Below are 19,724 nucleotides of genomic sequence, written 5' to 3'. Positions count from 1 at the left end.
GATTCCTGTTTGTGTATATAAGGTCTTGGTTACACTTGGAGACACTCAAATCACTTTCCTTGTCTTAAAGAGATAAAATTGTGATAAAATTCACAATTGCCTGTTGTGATAACATTCTATATGCCTGCTGGTTTAGAAACTGAGGGTGAGCTACAGAGTGAATGTACAATCGTGCAAAAAAAAAAAAAAGACTTTTGCACACAGTATATTTGTTAGCACAAAAGCTACGTGCATGAACAAGAGTACAGGTATGTCCCTCACACGCACACACTCTCCTCCAGCTCCTTTGTGCCCCAGCCTAAGATGCTTTTTCAGCATGTGATTTGTAAGCCCCCATGAGCCAGTTTTAGGAACAGGACAATCCCCTTGTTTGTGGAATTAGTCTCCCTGTCTCTCCCACAGTATGCCACACCAAAGTTTTGCCCCACTCCCACTACAGAGAAGCAGCAGCAGTTGCCAAAGCAGAACTTGGCCCTCAGTGCCACAGTCATTCCCCTCTTCCGTGTGACAATCGCGTACGGGCGTGCAGCCAGGCACTTCCCTCATGTTCCTGACCCCTAGTGCCTCCAACTTGCTTCACCTCCATTTTGTTCCCCATTGGCTTAATTCAAAATACCACCTCATTCCGCCAGGAGTACTAGAGCTTTGATTTCCATCACGTGGGAGGAAATACGCCATAGTAAACCCGACACCCTCGGCCAGAAGCAGCTACACGTGGGGCCTGCTTGTCTGAAAATCAAGATAGCCTGCAAGTATGTCCCAGTGCCAACACCAGAAAACCACAACTAACTCGTGACCTGTTTTGGGCCCAGACACCATAGAAGCAGCAGGACAGAACAAACCCTGGCGGCCATCCAGTCCAAACCCTCACGCTGTGCTATACACTATAGGGGAAAAGATGAGAATTTGCAAGTTAGCCTGTCAGTGTGTTCTGGAGAAACATGCTTTTCTGCTTCTAGCTATGGCAGTGATGGCTGTTTTCCCATATTCCCTTACCAAACTGTATCCTGCATGTGTCAAGAAGCAAGCTGGAGGTGTGTGGCAATGTAATTTGTGCACAAGTGCACGGCACCTAAATAACTTACCAGATGTGTGTTTAGCAAAACCCCAGGCAGCGGTTGGTTAAACTCACAGTTGGGAGAGTTAGACAGATATATCCTAACAAATTACTGTATCAAGCCCTTCCCTCCATCCCTTATTTTGTCAAGTCCTGTTCAAATGTACATTTCTTTGGCACCCTCAGCCTTGCAACATGTTTCCTATGTTTCCTTTCCTAAAGCAAACTGGACTTCACCAGATACAAGATGATAATCAGAGATATCAGTTCCATGTGGCTCCCAACTTCAACATGATCATCAGACAGGGTGACCACACAAAATCTGTGTAGTGTACACGGGTACAGATCTGTATGCAGGTACAGTTATTCAGATTTCAACATAACAGAGGTATAGGAGTACACTTCCTATCCATAGCCTACATTTCATGGGGCTTGTGAGTTCACTTTTAAAATCAACATAGGTAGTCATCTGCACAAAAACCTGTACCTGTGTACAGACAACTGAGTGCAGATACAACATAATGTCTGAACAGGGCTCTAGTTTCACTCCACTACTTGCCATGATTTCCCTCTGGGAAATGTTGAGAGGGCATCAACTGTCCCCTTTTAATTCATGACTTACTTCAGTTTTTAACCAATAGCTGGCCAGAGGCAATAATGTTGACCTCAGAATTGCTTCTTGAATAAACCAATAAAGCTATCTAGGCCTCAGCTTGCTTGGATGCTGGGACATCCATGGATTGAGGGGAAGAAGACTGAGCTTTCAGTACCATCATTCTTTGCTGTTTTATATGCCAGCTTTGGGTGCTCCTACTGTGCCAAGCTCAGGCCATAAAGGAGAGGTGGAGACCACAAGCCCCAGAGAGCAGGACAAGCTGACTTAAAAGAGGGGGAAACATAAGAGCAAGATTTCTCTTGGTCGTTGTTTTTCTATCCCTTCCATCCCCCATACACAAAAGGCAGCCGAGGACGAACACAAGACAGTCATCTGTTCACTAGTCTGTGATGAGCAAGGGGCACAGACACAGCTGCTGTGACTGTCGCCCACCCAGTCCGAGAGCCGTTGCCGTCGTCACCAGGTGTCTCTGGCTGCGATAATGAGCCTAATTGAAGCAAATTGCTGGAGCACAAATGCACTTTATGAGAAGGCAAATATGGGCTGGCGGGTCAAGCACATGGCACAGATGGCTCACTCTCCAAGTTGTTATAGTATAACTCTCAAAAGCAACACCCAAGAAAGAAGCATTGCAACTGCCCTCCAGTTTTGCCTTTCTTCCCACCATCCAATCACTTCACAGTCCCCAAGGGCCTCCCCTCCCCAAGCCACTGCATTCTCATAATGCCAAAATATCCATCATTTTCAAACCTTGCTCCACATTTTCAGTTTGTTTTCTGGATTCACCTTCTGGGGATTTCCTATACTTTAAAAAAAAAATACTATAGTCTTTAATGTCAGAGTCCTTTAGAAACATAAATAGTGTCCAATATCTAGGCACCGAGCCTAATGCCCCAATGCTTGCTGCTGGTAGGAAAGGAAGCCACACATTCTCCATCCACCAGGGCCATTTCTGTTTTCAAACAGGCTAGGGAATCCCTGCATCGAGATCCAATCCCACCATGGGGAAAGAAAAAGTACCATCTGATTCTGTGGCCTTGATGCTCCAAGATCAGCAAGAAAAGAATTGACCCTTGCAGGTGTGCCTGGCTGCAGCTGATGGAGTTACGAGACTGTATGGAATGGTGGCAGGTGGACCATATTGCCATGATACAACTGCAGGTAGGATGTTAGGGACCTCAAATGTTGCTTGCAAGCACGGTGGGACTGGCTGATAGCCAAGGGGGTTGTATGGGTCACTAAGCAACTAGCCCTATTGCCTAGGGCTGGCTTCCAGATGTTTTTTAATCTCACTGTAGGCATTGCCTCCTACAGCAATAGCACATGGATGGCACATATTGCTTCTACCCCTCCTCACAAAATTGTGCCCAATGCAAGGCGTTGTGTCTCAGTCGGCACACTGAGTGGAGCTGGCAGGATAAGTTACAGCCCAGAGAGCACTGTACCGTAGGCTGTCGCGTGGGTGATGCTGTGCCTCTCAAAGCCATTTGCTGACAGTCTCCAAGCGCAGACGGAACCTTATGTAACCATCCTGCTGGCGGCGATTTCACAATCCAGATCCTGGTGCTTCAGGAGCAAGCACAGACCCCCCCAATGCAACACAAGAGGGTACAAGCAGACATTCCTTCCCATCCCCTACAGAAAATGCTTGGCCCCTTTCAGACAATGTGGCTCTGGCCTAAGCTGTCATGACCTTGCCCCAGAAAGCTGCTTCTTTAGAAAGAACTAAAGCTGTTGCCATCCCACCTCCAGCCCTCTTGGTGTGTGCAGTCTTGGGCTATTTCCATGCCCTGTAAATTGTGTTTTTGGAAGAGCCCAGTAAGAAGTGCCCTCTGAGCGACACCTCCAAGGACTACTCCCAAAACACTGTGCCAGCCAAGCCAACCCTCAACAAACCCTGCAAGAGCTCCTCTTATCATTGCCTGCATTTGCCAGCAAGGTGAGGCCCATTCAGGGAAATTCACTCTCATCAGCTTCCTATCAAGGCCCAGAGCACCATAAGCAGAGTCTCTCTTTGTGTGCAGTGGGAAGTGGTTTCCTGGGCCCAGCTTGCTCCCCCAGTACTCTGGGCTCCATGTGCCACACACACAGGGCAGAAGGTCAAACACACTGACATTTACTTCCAGCAATAAAGAACAGTGGCACACGTCATCGGTGAAGGATGGGCTTTCACTGCAACAGGGGATGAAATGGCAGGACTAGCACTAGGCAGGCAGGGACCTGGACTCTTTAAAAGGAATGGGATACCTGATAACAAGCTTGAACTCAGGAACACAGAGGTCAACCGAAGTATGTTCAGATAGGTTCTGCATAAACACAGTCTGTGCTCTTGGAAGGGAAGCATTATTCAGGCAGAGCACCATGTATGGCCACATACATGAGTACTGGAACTCTGGAATTAGTGGAGTACCTGGAGTGTTCCCTATGGTGAAGAGTTGGTAAAATTAGCCACCAAGCCACATATCAAATGCTGTTGCTATCATTCGTTTGCAAAGTGTGCAATTACTGAACAGCAGGACCATCACTCTGGCTCAGACAGGAATGGATATCTGTAATTAAGCTATATACTAGCTCCGTCCCCCACCCTCCACACCATTCCTCTGTGTAAACAGCAGCATAAATGAAACTCAACTATTTATACATGGACAGTACTTGGTTCTGTAAACATGGAAAGACATGGCATTGTGCACATGGGAGTATGGGATCTACATATATAGGCAGTAAATCTAGACCCATTTCAAACTGGCTTTCAGGTGGGCTATGGGGTGGAAACTGCCTTGATTGGCCTGATGGATGATCTCCAATTAGGTAATGACAGAGGGAGTGTGACTATTATCAACCACAGTATCTTTCTGGAGCAACTGAGAGTGTTGGGTGTGGGAGACACTGCTTTGCCGTGGTTCCGCTCCTACCTTTCGAGCAGATTCCAGATGATGTCACATGGAGACTATCGCTCTTCAAAACATGAACTTTTGTGTAGCACCCCCCAGGGCTCCATACTGTCTCCAATGCTTTCTAACATCTACATGAAACCACTGGGAAAGAACATCAGGAGATTTGGTGCAGGGTGTTATCAGTATGCTGACAACACCCAAATCTATTTCTCCACGTCAACATAATCAGGAGAACCTCCCTAAATGCCTGCCTAGAGGTGGTAATGGCCTGGATGAGGGAAAACAAACTGAGACCAAATCCAGATAAGACGGAGGTACTTATCGTGTGGGGTCGGAACTTTTGAGACAATTTTGATCTGCCCATTTTGGATGAGGTCATACTTCCTCAGAAGGAACAGGTACACAATCCGGGAGTGCTTCTTGATCCACATGTCTCCCTGGTATCCGCTTCGGTTGATACGCCAGTTGCTTCTGTTTCTTGAGATGAACAATTTCAGAACAGTGGAACAAATGTTGGTAACCTCCAAACCTGACTACTGCGATGTGCTTTATGTGGGGCTGCCTTTGTACAGAGTCCGGAAGCTGCAATTGGTACAGAACGTGGCAGCCAGATTGGCCTCCAGATCATCTTGAAGAGACCATATTACTCCTATACTAAAAGATCTACACTGGGTACTGATAAATGTTCCGGGGAAAATACAAGGTGCTGGTTATAACCTATAAAGCCCTAAAGAGCTTAGGCCCTGGTCTTCTTTGCCATGAGCCTCATCGCCATTGAGATCATCCAGAGAGGTCTGTCTGTAGCTGCCACCAGCCTGTCTGATGGCCACGCAGGGATGGGCCTTCTCTGTTGCTGCCCTGAGACCCTGGAATGCACTCCCCGTTGAGATAAGAGCCTCTCCATCTCTGACAACTGGTTAAGAGTCCCTAATCTTTTCACCCATACTTTTTAATTTAATTGTGGTTTTGAATTGTTTTAAGTTTTCTACTTTTGTGTTTTAACTTGTTTTATGTTGTTGTAAACCACCCAGAGACGGAAATTTGGGGCGGCACACAAATTAGATAGCTACACAGTCCGATAATATGTTTTTAAAACTGGGCAAGATCTTCTAATTCGTTTCTAAAAGATGTTTTGGGTGTGGACATGAATGTGTGTGTGCTTATGCTGGATGGTGCTGGGCCTGGAGCAATTGCCCTCGGTCATCCTGCCCAAAGACGGATAAGCCTGAGTATTTAAATCCTCTTGAAATAGATGAGAAACTGGTTCATTCATGGACCAAGTTATAAGACAGAAAACAGATAAATGTGATGTTTCACAATGAAGAAAAGACAAACCGCAAAGTGCCTCAGGGTCTATCCATTAATAACCTGGGAAAAGAGAAGAATAGGCACAGGGAAAATTGGCAAATAATAAAAATTGACCCAAAATAGTGAATTAAAACAGGCTGCAAATACTTATGAAAGCATCTCATAAGATGTCTCATAAGAAACACTGCAGTAAAGTGGGAAATAAAATGGACGTTGAGAAGTGCAGATTTTGGGTTCTCCCAAAAACTAAGGAACTATCATGCAGAAAAGATATCTGATAATCATTGCAAAGAAGATAACTCACTGAAAACATCAACTTGATGTACTATATGGTCATCAAAAAGGCAACCAATGTCAGGAACTATAAGGGAAATGATATACAAAAAAAGAGAAAATACCACAATATCGCGTAATGAATTTGTAGTGTCATCCTAACTGAATAATGTGTTCTCTTCACCACTATCTTAAGAGGTTACTGATTCCTCAGAGAAGAACTGAAAGTGCAGTGAAGGCCTACAAACTTGTTAGTGCAATAGAAGAAATGGATGGGAGCACAGGCTTACAACCAAATTCTATGCATGCAAAGCAAGCCCTGTCAAACTCAATGGAACTCATGCTCCCATAGAGCACAGACAGAAACAGCCTACACACTCCTTTTCCAATCCTAAATATATTATCATTGACAGGAGTAATGGAAGACATCCATCCGCAGACATTTTTGCACCACAGTAAGCTAAAATAGATACATTTTTCTCCATTCAAAGCAACACAAGCTGAACTACACACTCACAGATTACAGTCATATCTATGCCCATTTCCAGATCCTTCAGTGCAGGCTCTAGAGTCTAATCTTCTTTATATATATTTCTCTTAGGCATACCCATCGCTAATGCCATGGGTGGCAGCTCTCACGAGAATTCGAGCAGCTGCCGGATACCGGCGGGGATGGGCAGGAGGGAAGAAAACAGAAGTGGCGGCAGTGGGCAGGTGGGGGGAAGCAGCGGCCGGCTGGCGGGCAAATGGGTAGGGGAAGGACGGGGGTGGTGGTGAAGGATGGCTGGCCAGCGGGGGGAGGGGGAAGCGGAGGGGGAAGGTAACAGCAGCGCGGGGTGGTGGTGGTGTGGTGAACTAGAGGCACAGATGCTCTGTGCCTGGTTCAGCTAGTATGCATTAAACCTGTTTCAGTTCAGCATTAGTTGTGTCACAAATGGGTTTTTAAAGTGTTAGATCTATGGAGGGATAGTCTTTAGCAATGGCAACTGGCCAAGGGTTTCAACAGAACTGACACACTGAGTCAGACAAACAAACAGCTCATCTTGAGAACAACCAGTTCCAGATGCTACGCAGGAACTATTTATCAGCATAAGGTGTTAAGAGAACACAGTTCCTATTGATTACTCCTAGTTTCTGGTATTTCAGAAGAACACGTACAGCCTTAAACAGGCATTGAAACATCTATTTCTGAAAAGGTTTGGTCCTTCTAGGAACCTATTTAGACACTCAAATAGCATCCCACGATATTGAGGACCATCTATCAAATATGCACAGCAGTTTCTCAGTCATATCAACCTGTCCTAGGTTAAAAATAGCTAGTGTGAAGGAGTGGTGAGAGTATCACATTTGGAGGCCCAGGAACAAGCTTACTCAATCCTGAAGCTCATCGAGTAGCCCCAGATCTGAACTTTTCAGGTGTGTGTATACATACACACACAGGGACAAAGGAAGCTGCTGTATACTGAGTCAGACCATTGGTCTATCTAGCTCAGTATTGTCTTCACAGACTGGCAGCGGCTTCTCCAAGGTTGCAGGCAGGAATCTCTCAGCCCTATCTTGGAGAAGCCAGGGAGGGAACTTGAAACCTTCTGCTCTTCCCAGAGCAGCTCCATCCCCTGAGGGAAATATCTTACAGTGCTCACATGTGGTCTTCCATTCAAATGCAACCAGGGTGGACCCTGCTTAGCTAGGGGGACAAGTCATGCTTGCTACCACAATACCAGCTCTCCTCTCCCTAGACCATCCCAATGAGGGATTATTTTTTTCCTTTCCCCCACCCTGCTCCTGAAGCCCACATCCCATAAGCCCAAATCAATTCTACAAGATTCCTGTTCCAGGCTGTCTGGCACCCTGAATCGGAGTGCTCCCTGTTAGGGGCTGGAGATACACAGCAACCCTTGGTTGCAAGTGCCTACTTGTTGCTTCCAAATACTATTTTGCCTTGTTGCCTCAACATGCATCACCATCTTTGCATGTTGTGCCTGAACTAGAAATATGCAGCTCTTCCTCTCTTGATCACCAAATATTATTTATATATTGGGGGCACTCATAGGAGTTTGCAGCTTTTCAAAAGCATGCTATCATTGCACAAAACCAGATATTATCCCTTTTGGAAAACTCTAATTTGGCCAGGGTGCGGGAAGAAAAACTATCAGATGACACTGCTGTGGAATGCAAAGTAAGAGAAAAAGAGAAGAGGGCTCTTCAGTGAAGGTAGTTGAATAAGTCTTACTGTGAAGGTTTAAAAGCCATGGTAAAAATGGGAAAGGGGCAGGAAAATGGCCAGGACGGCATTTATAACCAGGACGACTAGTTATTTCTGGCACTAAGCAGCTAAAAGCCCTTCCAGACAGTAGTTTACTCCATCATAAATGATTATAGGGGATTTAATGGAATGTCCAGATAACATTCTCCTCATCCCATATGGAATTTACACTATGCTTAGACAGCCACCCGTTTCCTTTCAGACTTCATTTATTCCAACTTGAAAATACAGTACGAGCAGGGGGGGAAATGTCCAATGGGGAAAGGAGGGCCGGCTCTCAAGGGTACATCACCCCCTTCCACACCTGAGCACACCTTTTCCACTTTCCTTCTAGTTATTGTCCTTTGCAGTTTTGTTTTAAGAGTTCAGTTTTATTGTTACTATGATCTGCATTTAAAGAGATGTCTGCTCCAATTCATGTATACTCAGATGTAAGTTCCACTGTTAATTGGATTTCCTCCCAAGAAACTGGTAGGAGAACTTTGAGTTTTGGAGAAAGAACTAGGGTTGTGAACTGAGAACTTTGTTTCCATCCTGACTGCTCCAACTGTGGGGATTTAAATGACAATAAGTCAAGTCCCAAAACTTCAAAACGATAAAGCAAGCCTATATGAAAACCACTGCAGCTATTGTTTGAAATTTGGAGGGCATCATTCCATTCTGACAAAGAATGCCATCATGGGGTGAAGTGTCAAATTATCTTTACAGAAACACCCACACCATGTTGGTGGCAGTGTCCTCAGAAGGGGCTATCACACCTGTAATTTTCATTCCACTTTGTCAATAATAAGAAAGGTATAGGTATTTTAGTGATTCCTTATCTCTAGAGAATAGAGAATCTTGTCTATATTGCTCATTCTCCTCCACCCTCAGTAATTGAAAGAGTGCAAGAGTAGCAATTTAACATAAATTTCAGAAAGGAGGAAATTGTGGTCTCAACAGCACAAAGTATGCCTATTTACGAAGCAAGTCCCACTATGTTCAGTGGAACTTACTCCCAGGAAGGTGTGCATAAGACTGCAGCCAAGTCATTAAAGAGGAGCAATTGGGCAGGAGGAAAGGAGAATGACCTGCAGGATGTCAGGAACTTATTGAGTCCAGAGAACCAGATGTTTAAAGCCATATCAAACGTTGTTTTTTTCATTCCCAAATTTTATAGGAGTCTTGCTAGAAGGTGGGAGAAAAATAATGCTGCGGCAGTTTGATAAGCAGAATTTAAATTTAAAAACAATTCTCTGGGGATGTGGAGACAGTGGAAGGTACAGGGAAGGGACAGGAGAGACTGAGACAACCAACTGGCAACATTCTGCTCTCTAACATGGGTAGAAAATAGCAATATGAGCACACAAAAGAAACCCACAAGAACTGCTGCATGTAGAAGCTCAATTTCTCCTCCCCATGTAGTTCAATCCAGAAACCCATGGAATTAAGTGTAAAAAAAGCCCTCCATCTGAAGAGGTCCAAGGTTAGTGCTTGTTTTGGAAGAAGTGATATTCAGAGAGCTGGTCTTGTGGTAGCAAGCATGACTTGTCCCCTTAGCTAAGCAGGATCCACCTTGGTTGCATATGAAAGGGAGACTAGGAGTGTGAGCATGGTAAGTAATTATTCCCTTTAGGGGATGGAGCTGCTCTGGGGAGAACATCTAGGTTCCAAGTTCCCCTCCCTGGCATCTCCAAGCTAGGACTGAGAAATTCCTGCCTGCAACCTTGGAGAAGCCGCTGCCAGTCTGTGTAGACAATACTGAGAGAGATGGACCTATGGTCTGACTCAGTATATGGCAATGTCCTATGTTCCAGTACAAAAGTTCAGATCAGTGTCCTTCTCCAATCAGGATGAACATCACCAAAACACGATGAGCCTAAAGCACAACTTGCCCAAGCTACTAATATATTTACTAAAAGAGGCAGCTCATCCAAAAGTAGATTAGCTGGACATAAAACTTGCTCTATCTGAACTCTGCAAATTTTTAAACTAATTTTAAATATAAAAATCACAAATGTGTCTCAGAAAAACCATGTGCCTTTTGGCAGCCACAGAATAGCCTTCATACTATCCAATCACTCCTTACAACAAACTGCACTCCAGCCCTGGGACAAAGCACCCCATTCTTAGGTATTCCTAGCATTTTTATTAGAAGTTAAAAGTAGATCATTGGACATCAACCAGCCTATGCCCACCTCATCTGTGTATTTTCCTGTGGTGTCCTTCCCACTCCAGTGAGAGTCAGCTTGAGCCAATTAGTGTATAAACACTGCCATCTTCTGGCCAAAACCAGGAATATTCAATGAAATCTATCTAAAATATTTCCCCAGCGAAGCAGAGAACATGGGATGGGAGTACAAGAGCACCGCATCACATTTTGACTCCTTTTACTTGACTTCAGGACCAAAAATAGAAGAATGAGAGAAAAAGTGACTTCTTGTTGGGTTACATTTTTAGTACTGTACCAGGAGTCAACACTGACTTCGGGGCACAACTGGGACTTTTATTTGCAGGCAAGTTAAGCTACTCATGTTCTGTTGAAGAACAAAAAGGAGTGATGCCCCTTTGAATTTCTGGAAAGGGCAGTCACAACCAATCCAGGGCTGTTTCAACCTCTCTAAGAAGGACTGGGTGTTCTCGAGTCTCTCTTTTATGCTGCATCATATCACTCAGCTTGCTGCTGCCATGCAGAAAAGTGCAACACTAGCCAGGTTCTCCTCTCTCTTTTGGCTCTCCCTAGCCAGATACACCTCACTTTGTCCATACCTCTACAGGGATGCTCCTCTATAACCACAATAAATTTCCTCCTTCTAGCTCATCCTGCCACTTAAATTAGCTGAATGCACTACTTTCTACACTGGGATATGCTGCTGGAATGGCATAAATAATCTTTTCTGTATTTTTAGAAGCAATTCTGAATATAATTAGCAGATTTTAACTTTTATTGTTCTCAACAGATTTTTAACAATCAGATCAGTAATTCAAAAAGAACATTGTGCCCAAGAGAACCAGATCTTTTCAAATGTACCATATATACCTGTGTTATATACAGGAATATATGGCTACACTGGCTGCCGGTAAGTTTCCAGACAAAATACAAGGTGCTGGTTATTACCTCAAAAGCCCTTAACAGTTTAAGCTTTGGATTTTTAAGAGAACGCCTTCCCTTGCTATTACATTACCCCGGCTGAACTGATGAATTTTATGTCACACTTCTCCTTGCAGACAATAATTTTTCTATCACACACAAAGTTGCTAAATTTTGTGCAGCTGCTGTTAAGATCCGCCAACAACTAACTTTTCTGCCCTTGAGATCTTACCATAAAATGTTTTGTCAGTGAATTGTATAATAGATTTCTTGTCTGAATGCTGTATAATTTGTTGTGTTTATATCTGAATTATGATTGTAATAAAGTCAGTCATTCACAGAACACCTTCTTTGCCATGAGCCCCATCACCAGTTGAGATCTTCTGGAGAGGTACGTCTACGATTGCCACCTACTCACCTGGTGGCTATTCGGGCATGGGCCTTCTCCATTGCTGCTCCTGGGCTTTGGAATGAGCTGCATGTTGAGAGCCTCCCCATCTCTGGCAACTTTTAAAAAGGCACTGAAGACATATTTGTTCACCCAGACTTTTAATTAGATTTATAGTTTTAATACTTTTAATGTTGGGTTTTAAATTATTTTAATTGTAAACTGCCCAGACACACAAGTTTTCAGTGGTACAGAAATATGTTAAATAAATAATAAACTAGCCGACCCCGCTTAGAGCATCTGTGTGCTCTTTGGGGCCGGCGGTTACCTCTCCCCCCTCCCAACCACCTTCTGCCCCAGTCTCCGCTTCCGGGCCCAGCCACCTCTCCTCCCCACTGCCACTTCTGCCCCTGCACTTTCTTTCCCCCCTCCTGGGCCTTGCCTCCATGGCTGGGCTGGGCCTACGCCGCCTCTGGCCTCCGCGACTGGGCCTGCCGCTGCCACGGCGACCAATCCTCCTGGGTATGCCTCAGCCAATCAGGCACGTCCACCGCCCAGCCAATCAGCTGGGTGCTGGGACGCACATTCCAAGGCACACCCAGGAGAATTAATAATATAGATATTCAAAAATAGTAAATTTATTATGATTCTGATTTACCATATATTTATTTATTTAGCACATTTTTATACCGCCCTAACCCAAGGTCTCAGGGCGGTTCACAACAAACAAATACTAACAACAATTTAAAACAAATAACAAACAATCAAAAGTTTAAAAAATTAAAAAGTTAAAAAGCTAAAAAGCTTGGGTAAAAAGATAAGTTTTTAGACCCCTTTTAAAAGCCACTAGAGATGGGGAGACTCTTATTCCCACAGGAAGTGCGTTCGAAAGTCGACAACAGAGAAGGCCCGTCTCTGGGTGGCCACCAAATGACATGAAAGTAGCCACAGACGAGCCTCCCCTGATGAACGTAGTGGACGATGGGGATCATGCAGAAGAAGATGCTGTCTTAAGTACCATGGGCCTAAGCTGTTTAGGGCTTTATAGGTTATAACCAGCACTTTGTATTTTGCCCAGAAACCTATCGACAGCCAGTGCAACTCCTGTAATATAGGAGTAATATGGTCTCTTCGAGATGACCCGGAGACTAACCTGGCTGCCGCATTTTGTACTAATTGTAGTTTCCAGACTACCCACAAAGGCAGCCCCACATAGAGCGCATTGCAGTAATCAAGTCTGGAGGTTACCAGCAAGTGTACTACTGTTTTGAGATCATGAACTTCAAGAAACGGACGCAGCTGGCGTATCAACCGAAGCTGATAGAAAGCGCTTCTGGCCACTGCCTCAACCAGGGAGAGGTGTGGATCCAGAAGCACTCCCAGACTGCGTACCTGTTCCTTCTGTGGAAGTGTGACCCCATCTAGAACAGGTAGATCAATATCGCTTCCCAGGTGACAACCGCGCACAATAAGTACCTCCATCTTGTCTGGATTCAGTCTCAGTTTGTTATCCCTCATCCATCCCATTACTGCTTCCAAGCAGGCATTCAGGGAGGATATGCCTTCTCCTGATGATGTTGACATGGAAAAATAGATTTGGGTGTCATCAGCATACTGATAACACCCAGCACCAAATCTCCGGATGATCTCTCCCAACGATTTCATGTAGATATTAAAAAGCATTGGAGACAGTATGGAGCCCTGAGGGACCCCATATAAAAGCTCAGATTTTGAAGAGCAGCAGTCTCCAAGCAATGCAGACTGCATCATCAATGATGATGCTTTAGTTAAATTAAAGTTTCAAGCTGGAATCCTACAAATGTCAAACTGTTCTTTTACTTCCCTTTTGCAAGCACATTAATACGAAGCCTAACAAGCAGAAGGTTGCCAGTTCGAATTCCCGCTGCTACTATATCGGGCAGCAGCAATATAGGAAAGGCATCATGTTTGTTTGTTATTTCTCTTTGTAAACCGCCCTGAGCCATTTTTGGAAGGGTGGTATAGAAATAGAAATCATCATCAACATCATCATCATCAACATCTCATACTGCGTGGGAGGAGGCAATGGTAAACCCCTTCTGTATTCTACAAAAGAAAACCACAGGGCTCTGTGGGCGCCAGGAGTCGAAATCGACTTGACAGCACACTTTACCTTTACCTACTACATATATTTAATTTCTCTATCAGTGTAATCTATGCAAAATGACTTTGCGTGGTCAATGACAGGCCTCACTTACTAGTCTTCTGTATAACTTTGGGCCATATTTTGCCACATGCTACATATCCTTTTCTGCATACACCTTACATATCTAGATGAATAGAATGGTGAGATCAGCTACCCTACCAAGCATTTCTGCCAGTCTCCCCTTCTCACGGTGGCCCCAGGGGCCTCTGAAGTCTTGCTCCTGGTGGTTGAGGGGCCCTCCAGAGCAGGATAGCATGGATCACTGCAGCAGGGAAAGGGGGATTGGTGCAAGAAGTCCCTTCAAGTGCTTAGGAGGCAACCTCAAGTTTTTTTATTGTCACATGGTTTCTGGAGGAGAGTGTGAACAGAGGAAATATATTCAGTAAGTGTACCCATGTATAGTGAGCCACCTAATGGCACCAGGGGCGTAGCAAGGTTCAAGTGGGCCCAGAGACAAGATTTTAAAATACTCCCCTCACTGAAGCTCAGCTCATGAAGTAAAGAAATCTTAAATTATTTTTTTAAAGGTTTTGTAAATTGTGGACAATGCAAGTAATTTAATGGTACTAGAGAAAGATATGCTGTTCTGGTAGCGCCAGGTCTTAACACCAGCTCCAGGTCTCTCACATCAGTTTCAGAGGATGAATACAACTGAAGGAAGCCTGGGCGGGTGCACGGCTGGGGGAGTCAGTCATGTGACCTGCCTCTGCCCCCCCCCAAGGCAGTGGGCCCCCAGACAACTGTCTCCCCTTGGCCTATTATAGTTACACCCCTGAATGGCACAGCGGGGAAATGACTTGATTAGCAAGCCAGAGGTTGCCGGTTCGAATCCCTGCTGGCACCTATATCAGGCAGCAGCGATATAGGAAGATGCTGAAAGGCATCATCTTATACTGCGAAGGAGGAAGCAATGGTAAACCCCTCCTGTATTCTACCAAAGACAACCACAGGGCTCTGTGGGCACCAGGAGTAAACACCAACTTGACGGCACTCTTTACCTTACCCATTTATAACTATAGGAGTTGATACTTAAGGCTTCCCTAACCACATAGCTGTAGGTCTATATGGAAGAGATCCTACAGGAGTGGATTTTCATACAGATATTTAATGAAAAGGCAGTGATAGATATACAAAATAGGAAAAGTGGCAATTATTGGACAGAAGAGGTTTTTTCCTCCCATGTGACAGCAATGTGTATGGAAGGATAAAGAGTCACTAAGATGGGGAGATCCAAGGTAAGGACGTTCGTGCTCAGGTTTGGCACCTTGGGGAGCAGGGAATGGGAGCTTTATGAAAGAGGAGAGCAGGTCCTTACCTGCTCTCCGCCGCCCCATGCAGCTTCCTGCTGGGATGGCATGCATCCCAAATACCTGCTTGTGGTGCCAGCTCAGGCACCTTTTGTGTGGTCAGCAACCCCATGCTAATCACACAAATGGCACCCGCATATGCATGGATGTCATGTGCCTACTAGCACCACACATGGACACGTGGGTGCCTGGGGTGCGCGATGCCCCAGCAAGAAGCTGCATGGGGCAACAGAGAGCAGGTAAGGACCTGCTCTCCTCTACCTTAAACCTCCCATTCACTGCTCCCCTCCCAAGATGTCCCAAGTCCCCGCACGTGGCACCAGGACCCACATGGAATCCACTCATCAGCCATTTGCATGGTCAACACCATGCTGACCAGGCAAATAGCACCTGTGCATACACCGGCGCCATGTGCATGCTGGCGCCACATACAAGTACTTGGGAGGCATGGTGCCCCAGCAGGAAGCTGCATGGGGTTGTGAAGAGCTGGTAAGGACCTGCTCTCCTCTTTTTTAAAGCTTCAGCTTGCCACTCCCCTCCCAAGGCATCCCCAACCAAGGCATGCCATGTACCAGTGTGGCCAGCAACACCATGCTGACCCCTCCCTGATGCACCGAACCTGTGCTCGAACCTCAGTTCATGCACACACTTAATCCAATGGGGAGTTTTCCTCCCAATATGTTTCTGGGTGACTGACCCCTTGAGCCACCAAATGGTAGAGTGGGAAAATAACTTGCCTTGCCAAGAGGTTGCCAGTTCAAATCCCATTCCTTGCTGGTATGTTTCGCAGACTATAGGAAACACCTATATCAGGCAGCAGCAATACAGGAAGATGCTGAAAGGCATCATCTCATACTGCATGGGAGATGGCAATGGTAAACCCCTCCTGTATTCTACCAAAGAAAACCACATGGTTCTGTGGTTGCCAGAAGTTGACACCAACCCAACAGTGTAACTTTACTTTTACTTAACCCCTTCCCTTGGCAATCTTGTCATACTTTTTTTGGAATCGTTTCAGCTTCTTTGTGCTTATTTAGTGTTTTGGAATTCTTGTACTCCTTAATCACATCCAAAAAGCAGGGGTAGAAGGACTATCTCCCTGCAGCAAAATTGCCATCGCCATTCGCCTAGCATTACTTCAGGGCAGAATATAATGTTAACTGTCGCTGGATGAGAGCTAGGGCCAGCACAGCATTATACTATCTAGGGATTTTTTATCATGGGTAAAAAAAATGTAATTATGCCTACAGAGAGTCAAATGTTTTTACTTTAACCTAAAAAGATTTGCTCTGCCATAATTTGAGAATCTGCACATTAGAAATCTAGGTCACAAAATGCAGGGGAAAGACCATAAACCACAGCTCTGGCTCTGAAACCGGGGTTGTGTTTCAGGTGACAGAGTTCAGACTCGGTGAAGTGATGGGAGAAATCCTGCCTCCGCTAAAGTATACTTTAGATGGTATTAAATCCTCTGGATCAAAGGAGAGAAATAGATCTGGGTCTATTAATAGATTCAGCATTTAAATCCCAGGCCCCTCATAGCAACAGTAGCTCTCATGGCCCCTCAGAGGGCTGTGCTATCACATAGGCATAAAATACACCTAGCACAGGTTTTCAGAGCAATTAAGCCAGGCTACTCCATGTATTTGAATGCATATAAGGTGTCTTCCATGCCCATTAATGAACAACTTCCTTTCCAAGTTCCACACTCACAATTAGTAAAGCTGATTTGAATCCCCACTTCCTATAAGTACACACTGAACGGATGGGGAAAGTGCACCATTTCACAATCCTGATCATTTGAATGCGATAGACTAGTGAAGAGTAAATAAGTCCATGTCAGGTGATCTGAAGTATGTACTTTCAAGTTCTACAGCATTGTGAATCATTCGAAAATAAGACATAATACGGTTGCACACGAAATTAGCAACCATGAGTAAGAATAGGCAGCTGGAGGTCTAGGAGTTAGGGCTTTGCATTTGGCTTCCCAACAGACCCTCTGCTCTCAAAAAGGTATATATACACACACACACACAGTTACACAGTTTAGTCACTTTTTGTCCCAAGCCAGCGTGGTGTAGTGGTTAGAGTGCTGGACTAGGACTGGGGAGACCTGAGTTCAAATCCCCATCCAGCTATGATACTTGCTGGGTGACTCTGGGCAAGTCACTTCTCTCTCAGCCTAACCTACTTCACAGGGTTGTTGTGAAAGAGAAACTCAAGTATGTAATACACCACTCTGGGCTCCTTGGAGGAGGAGTGGGATATTAAATGTAAAAATAAATAAATGTAAAATAAATAAGACACAGATAAAGGGTTCTTTAACCTAATTTCCAACAATATGAACATCAAGAAAGGCTGTCACAGAACCCTTCCCTAATGCACTTCAGTTGCTCCTGCACAAAATCTAAGGCACAAGGCAAATGATAGTGAGTAGCTGAAGCAGGGCTGGCCCTTCCATGAGGCAGCAGATTACTGGGGTGCCAGAGATGTGGCAAGCTGCCCTCCTGCCCCTGCTTTAAATAAAAAGAAGTGGGGGAGGACGATGCATATGTGGCAGCCTGCCTCTGGTGCTGAGAGGTCTCAAGTCTCTCTGTAGCAGAGGCAGGAAGGGTCTGCTAAAGCCTCTCAATCTTTTCTCTGGAAAGATAGGATCAAAGAGTCCTTTGCCTCTGTCTGGGCTTTGTGGGAGAGTGAGTCAGTAGGCAGAGCCAATGATACTGATCCTTTAGCCCTTACACAGCTGAAAGAATATGGCCACTGTTGAACTGGTACCCCACCAGCAGCACAGAGTGAAATGTATGGCTCTAATTGCTTTGCAAATCAGACCACAGCTTCTAACATAGAAACTGGATGTTTCCTCTTGAGATCTGAGCTCTCTTGAGGAAAAGGAGGGAAAGCAAGCGCCTAGCCTTGTGGTTATGAAGGGAAACATGAAAATAAGATGTCCCCATAGAGAAAATAAGATGTCTCCATGTCCCCATGGAGCACCAATTTTAAATATCTATTGCTCATAATATTTTGAGTCACAGCCCTTCTTCTTTGGGTCATGACAAAATCAGTAGAACAATCAATTGCAAATTCTAAGGGGGAGGGGAATCAATGCAAAGAGTGAAACCAGAATAAAGTAAGTCTAGGCAGAATTGCCTAATTTCTCCAATAGCATCAATTTTGGATTGTTTAACACAGAACTCCAAACTTCCTAATCAAAGTCCATCCCAAATCCATCAAGTCTGTATGATTAGGGCTTGTATCCTATGAAATGATTAAGGGTAATTTCATAGGATACATTTTTAACCTAGTGAAAGCAGTCTTTTCAGAGATTTAGTAAAATGAACAGATCCCCACCATATCCTAGTTTAATCCTAATTTTGAAGACATTTCAGGACATACTAATTTTCTGGCCTGATTCATACATAAAGCCATTCAAATCAGTGACCTAATATGAACTGGGCTCCAGTATGGGTCCCATTTGGATCCCAACCAAGGCACGGAAGAGTCAGCTTGTGCAGACTTCAGCCCATACATATGGACCCAAGAAGTTAGCCCTCAAGCACACCTGCTTCTATACTCAAGGGAATTGATGAGGCCAGCATATATACGGTCTTTTGCTTCCCTGTACAGTAGGATTAGAGGTGCTTTTAGTCCAGGAGACTCTGCAGGTAGCTTTCCTAGTCACTTAGATATCCCAATCTCAGAGATTTGCAAAGTGGAGCACAGCCCCCCACAGCATCAGAAAACTGGGCGGGGACAGTATTTATGAGATGGGTGGGGGCAGTATTTATCTCAGTTATGCAAAGAGACTGAGAACATTTCTTGAGATCTACAGAGATTGCATACACTCTAGTCTATAAGATTAAGGAAAGGAATGAGAGAGAGAGAAACTACAAGTTAGCAAAGATTCATGGGGTAGCCACCAAAAAGAGCTACGCCATCTCTAGTGGCCCCTCCTCCACCCACCAATGTAGTAATGAAATATTTTGCACAACGTCATTGCATAGTGCATCCCCACTCTACATTACAGGCTGCTTGAGGAGAGGGGGACAGGAAAACGCACAATGTGATGACATCATGTCATTCACTTCATTACTACTAGGATGAGGAACTAGATACAGGGAAACTGTTGTTGGCCACATCTAGTTGTGCCCTGAGACAGCAATACACTAGTACGAATCTACTAGAAACACCAACAGCAATTAATGAAATGGACTCACTAAACCCCAAATATGGGTTGCAGTCCTATCCTGAATGAGGGTTCCCACCTTGATTCTCAGCCTTGGAGACCGGCTTTCTTTTGTTAGGCTCAGCTAATATAATCCCATTTAAATGAACCCACTTCTCATTTTGGTCTCCTATTTCA

Source organism: Hemicordylus capensis, chromosome 2 (genome assembly GCF_027244095.1).
Source record: "Hemicordylus capensis ecotype Gifberg chromosome 2, rHemCap1.1.pri, whole genome shotgun sequence".
Lineage (NCBI taxonomy): Eukaryota > Metazoa > Chordata > Lepidosauria > Squamata > Cordylidae > Hemicordylus > Hemicordylus capensis.
This window is presented reverse-complemented; position numbering follows the sequence as displayed.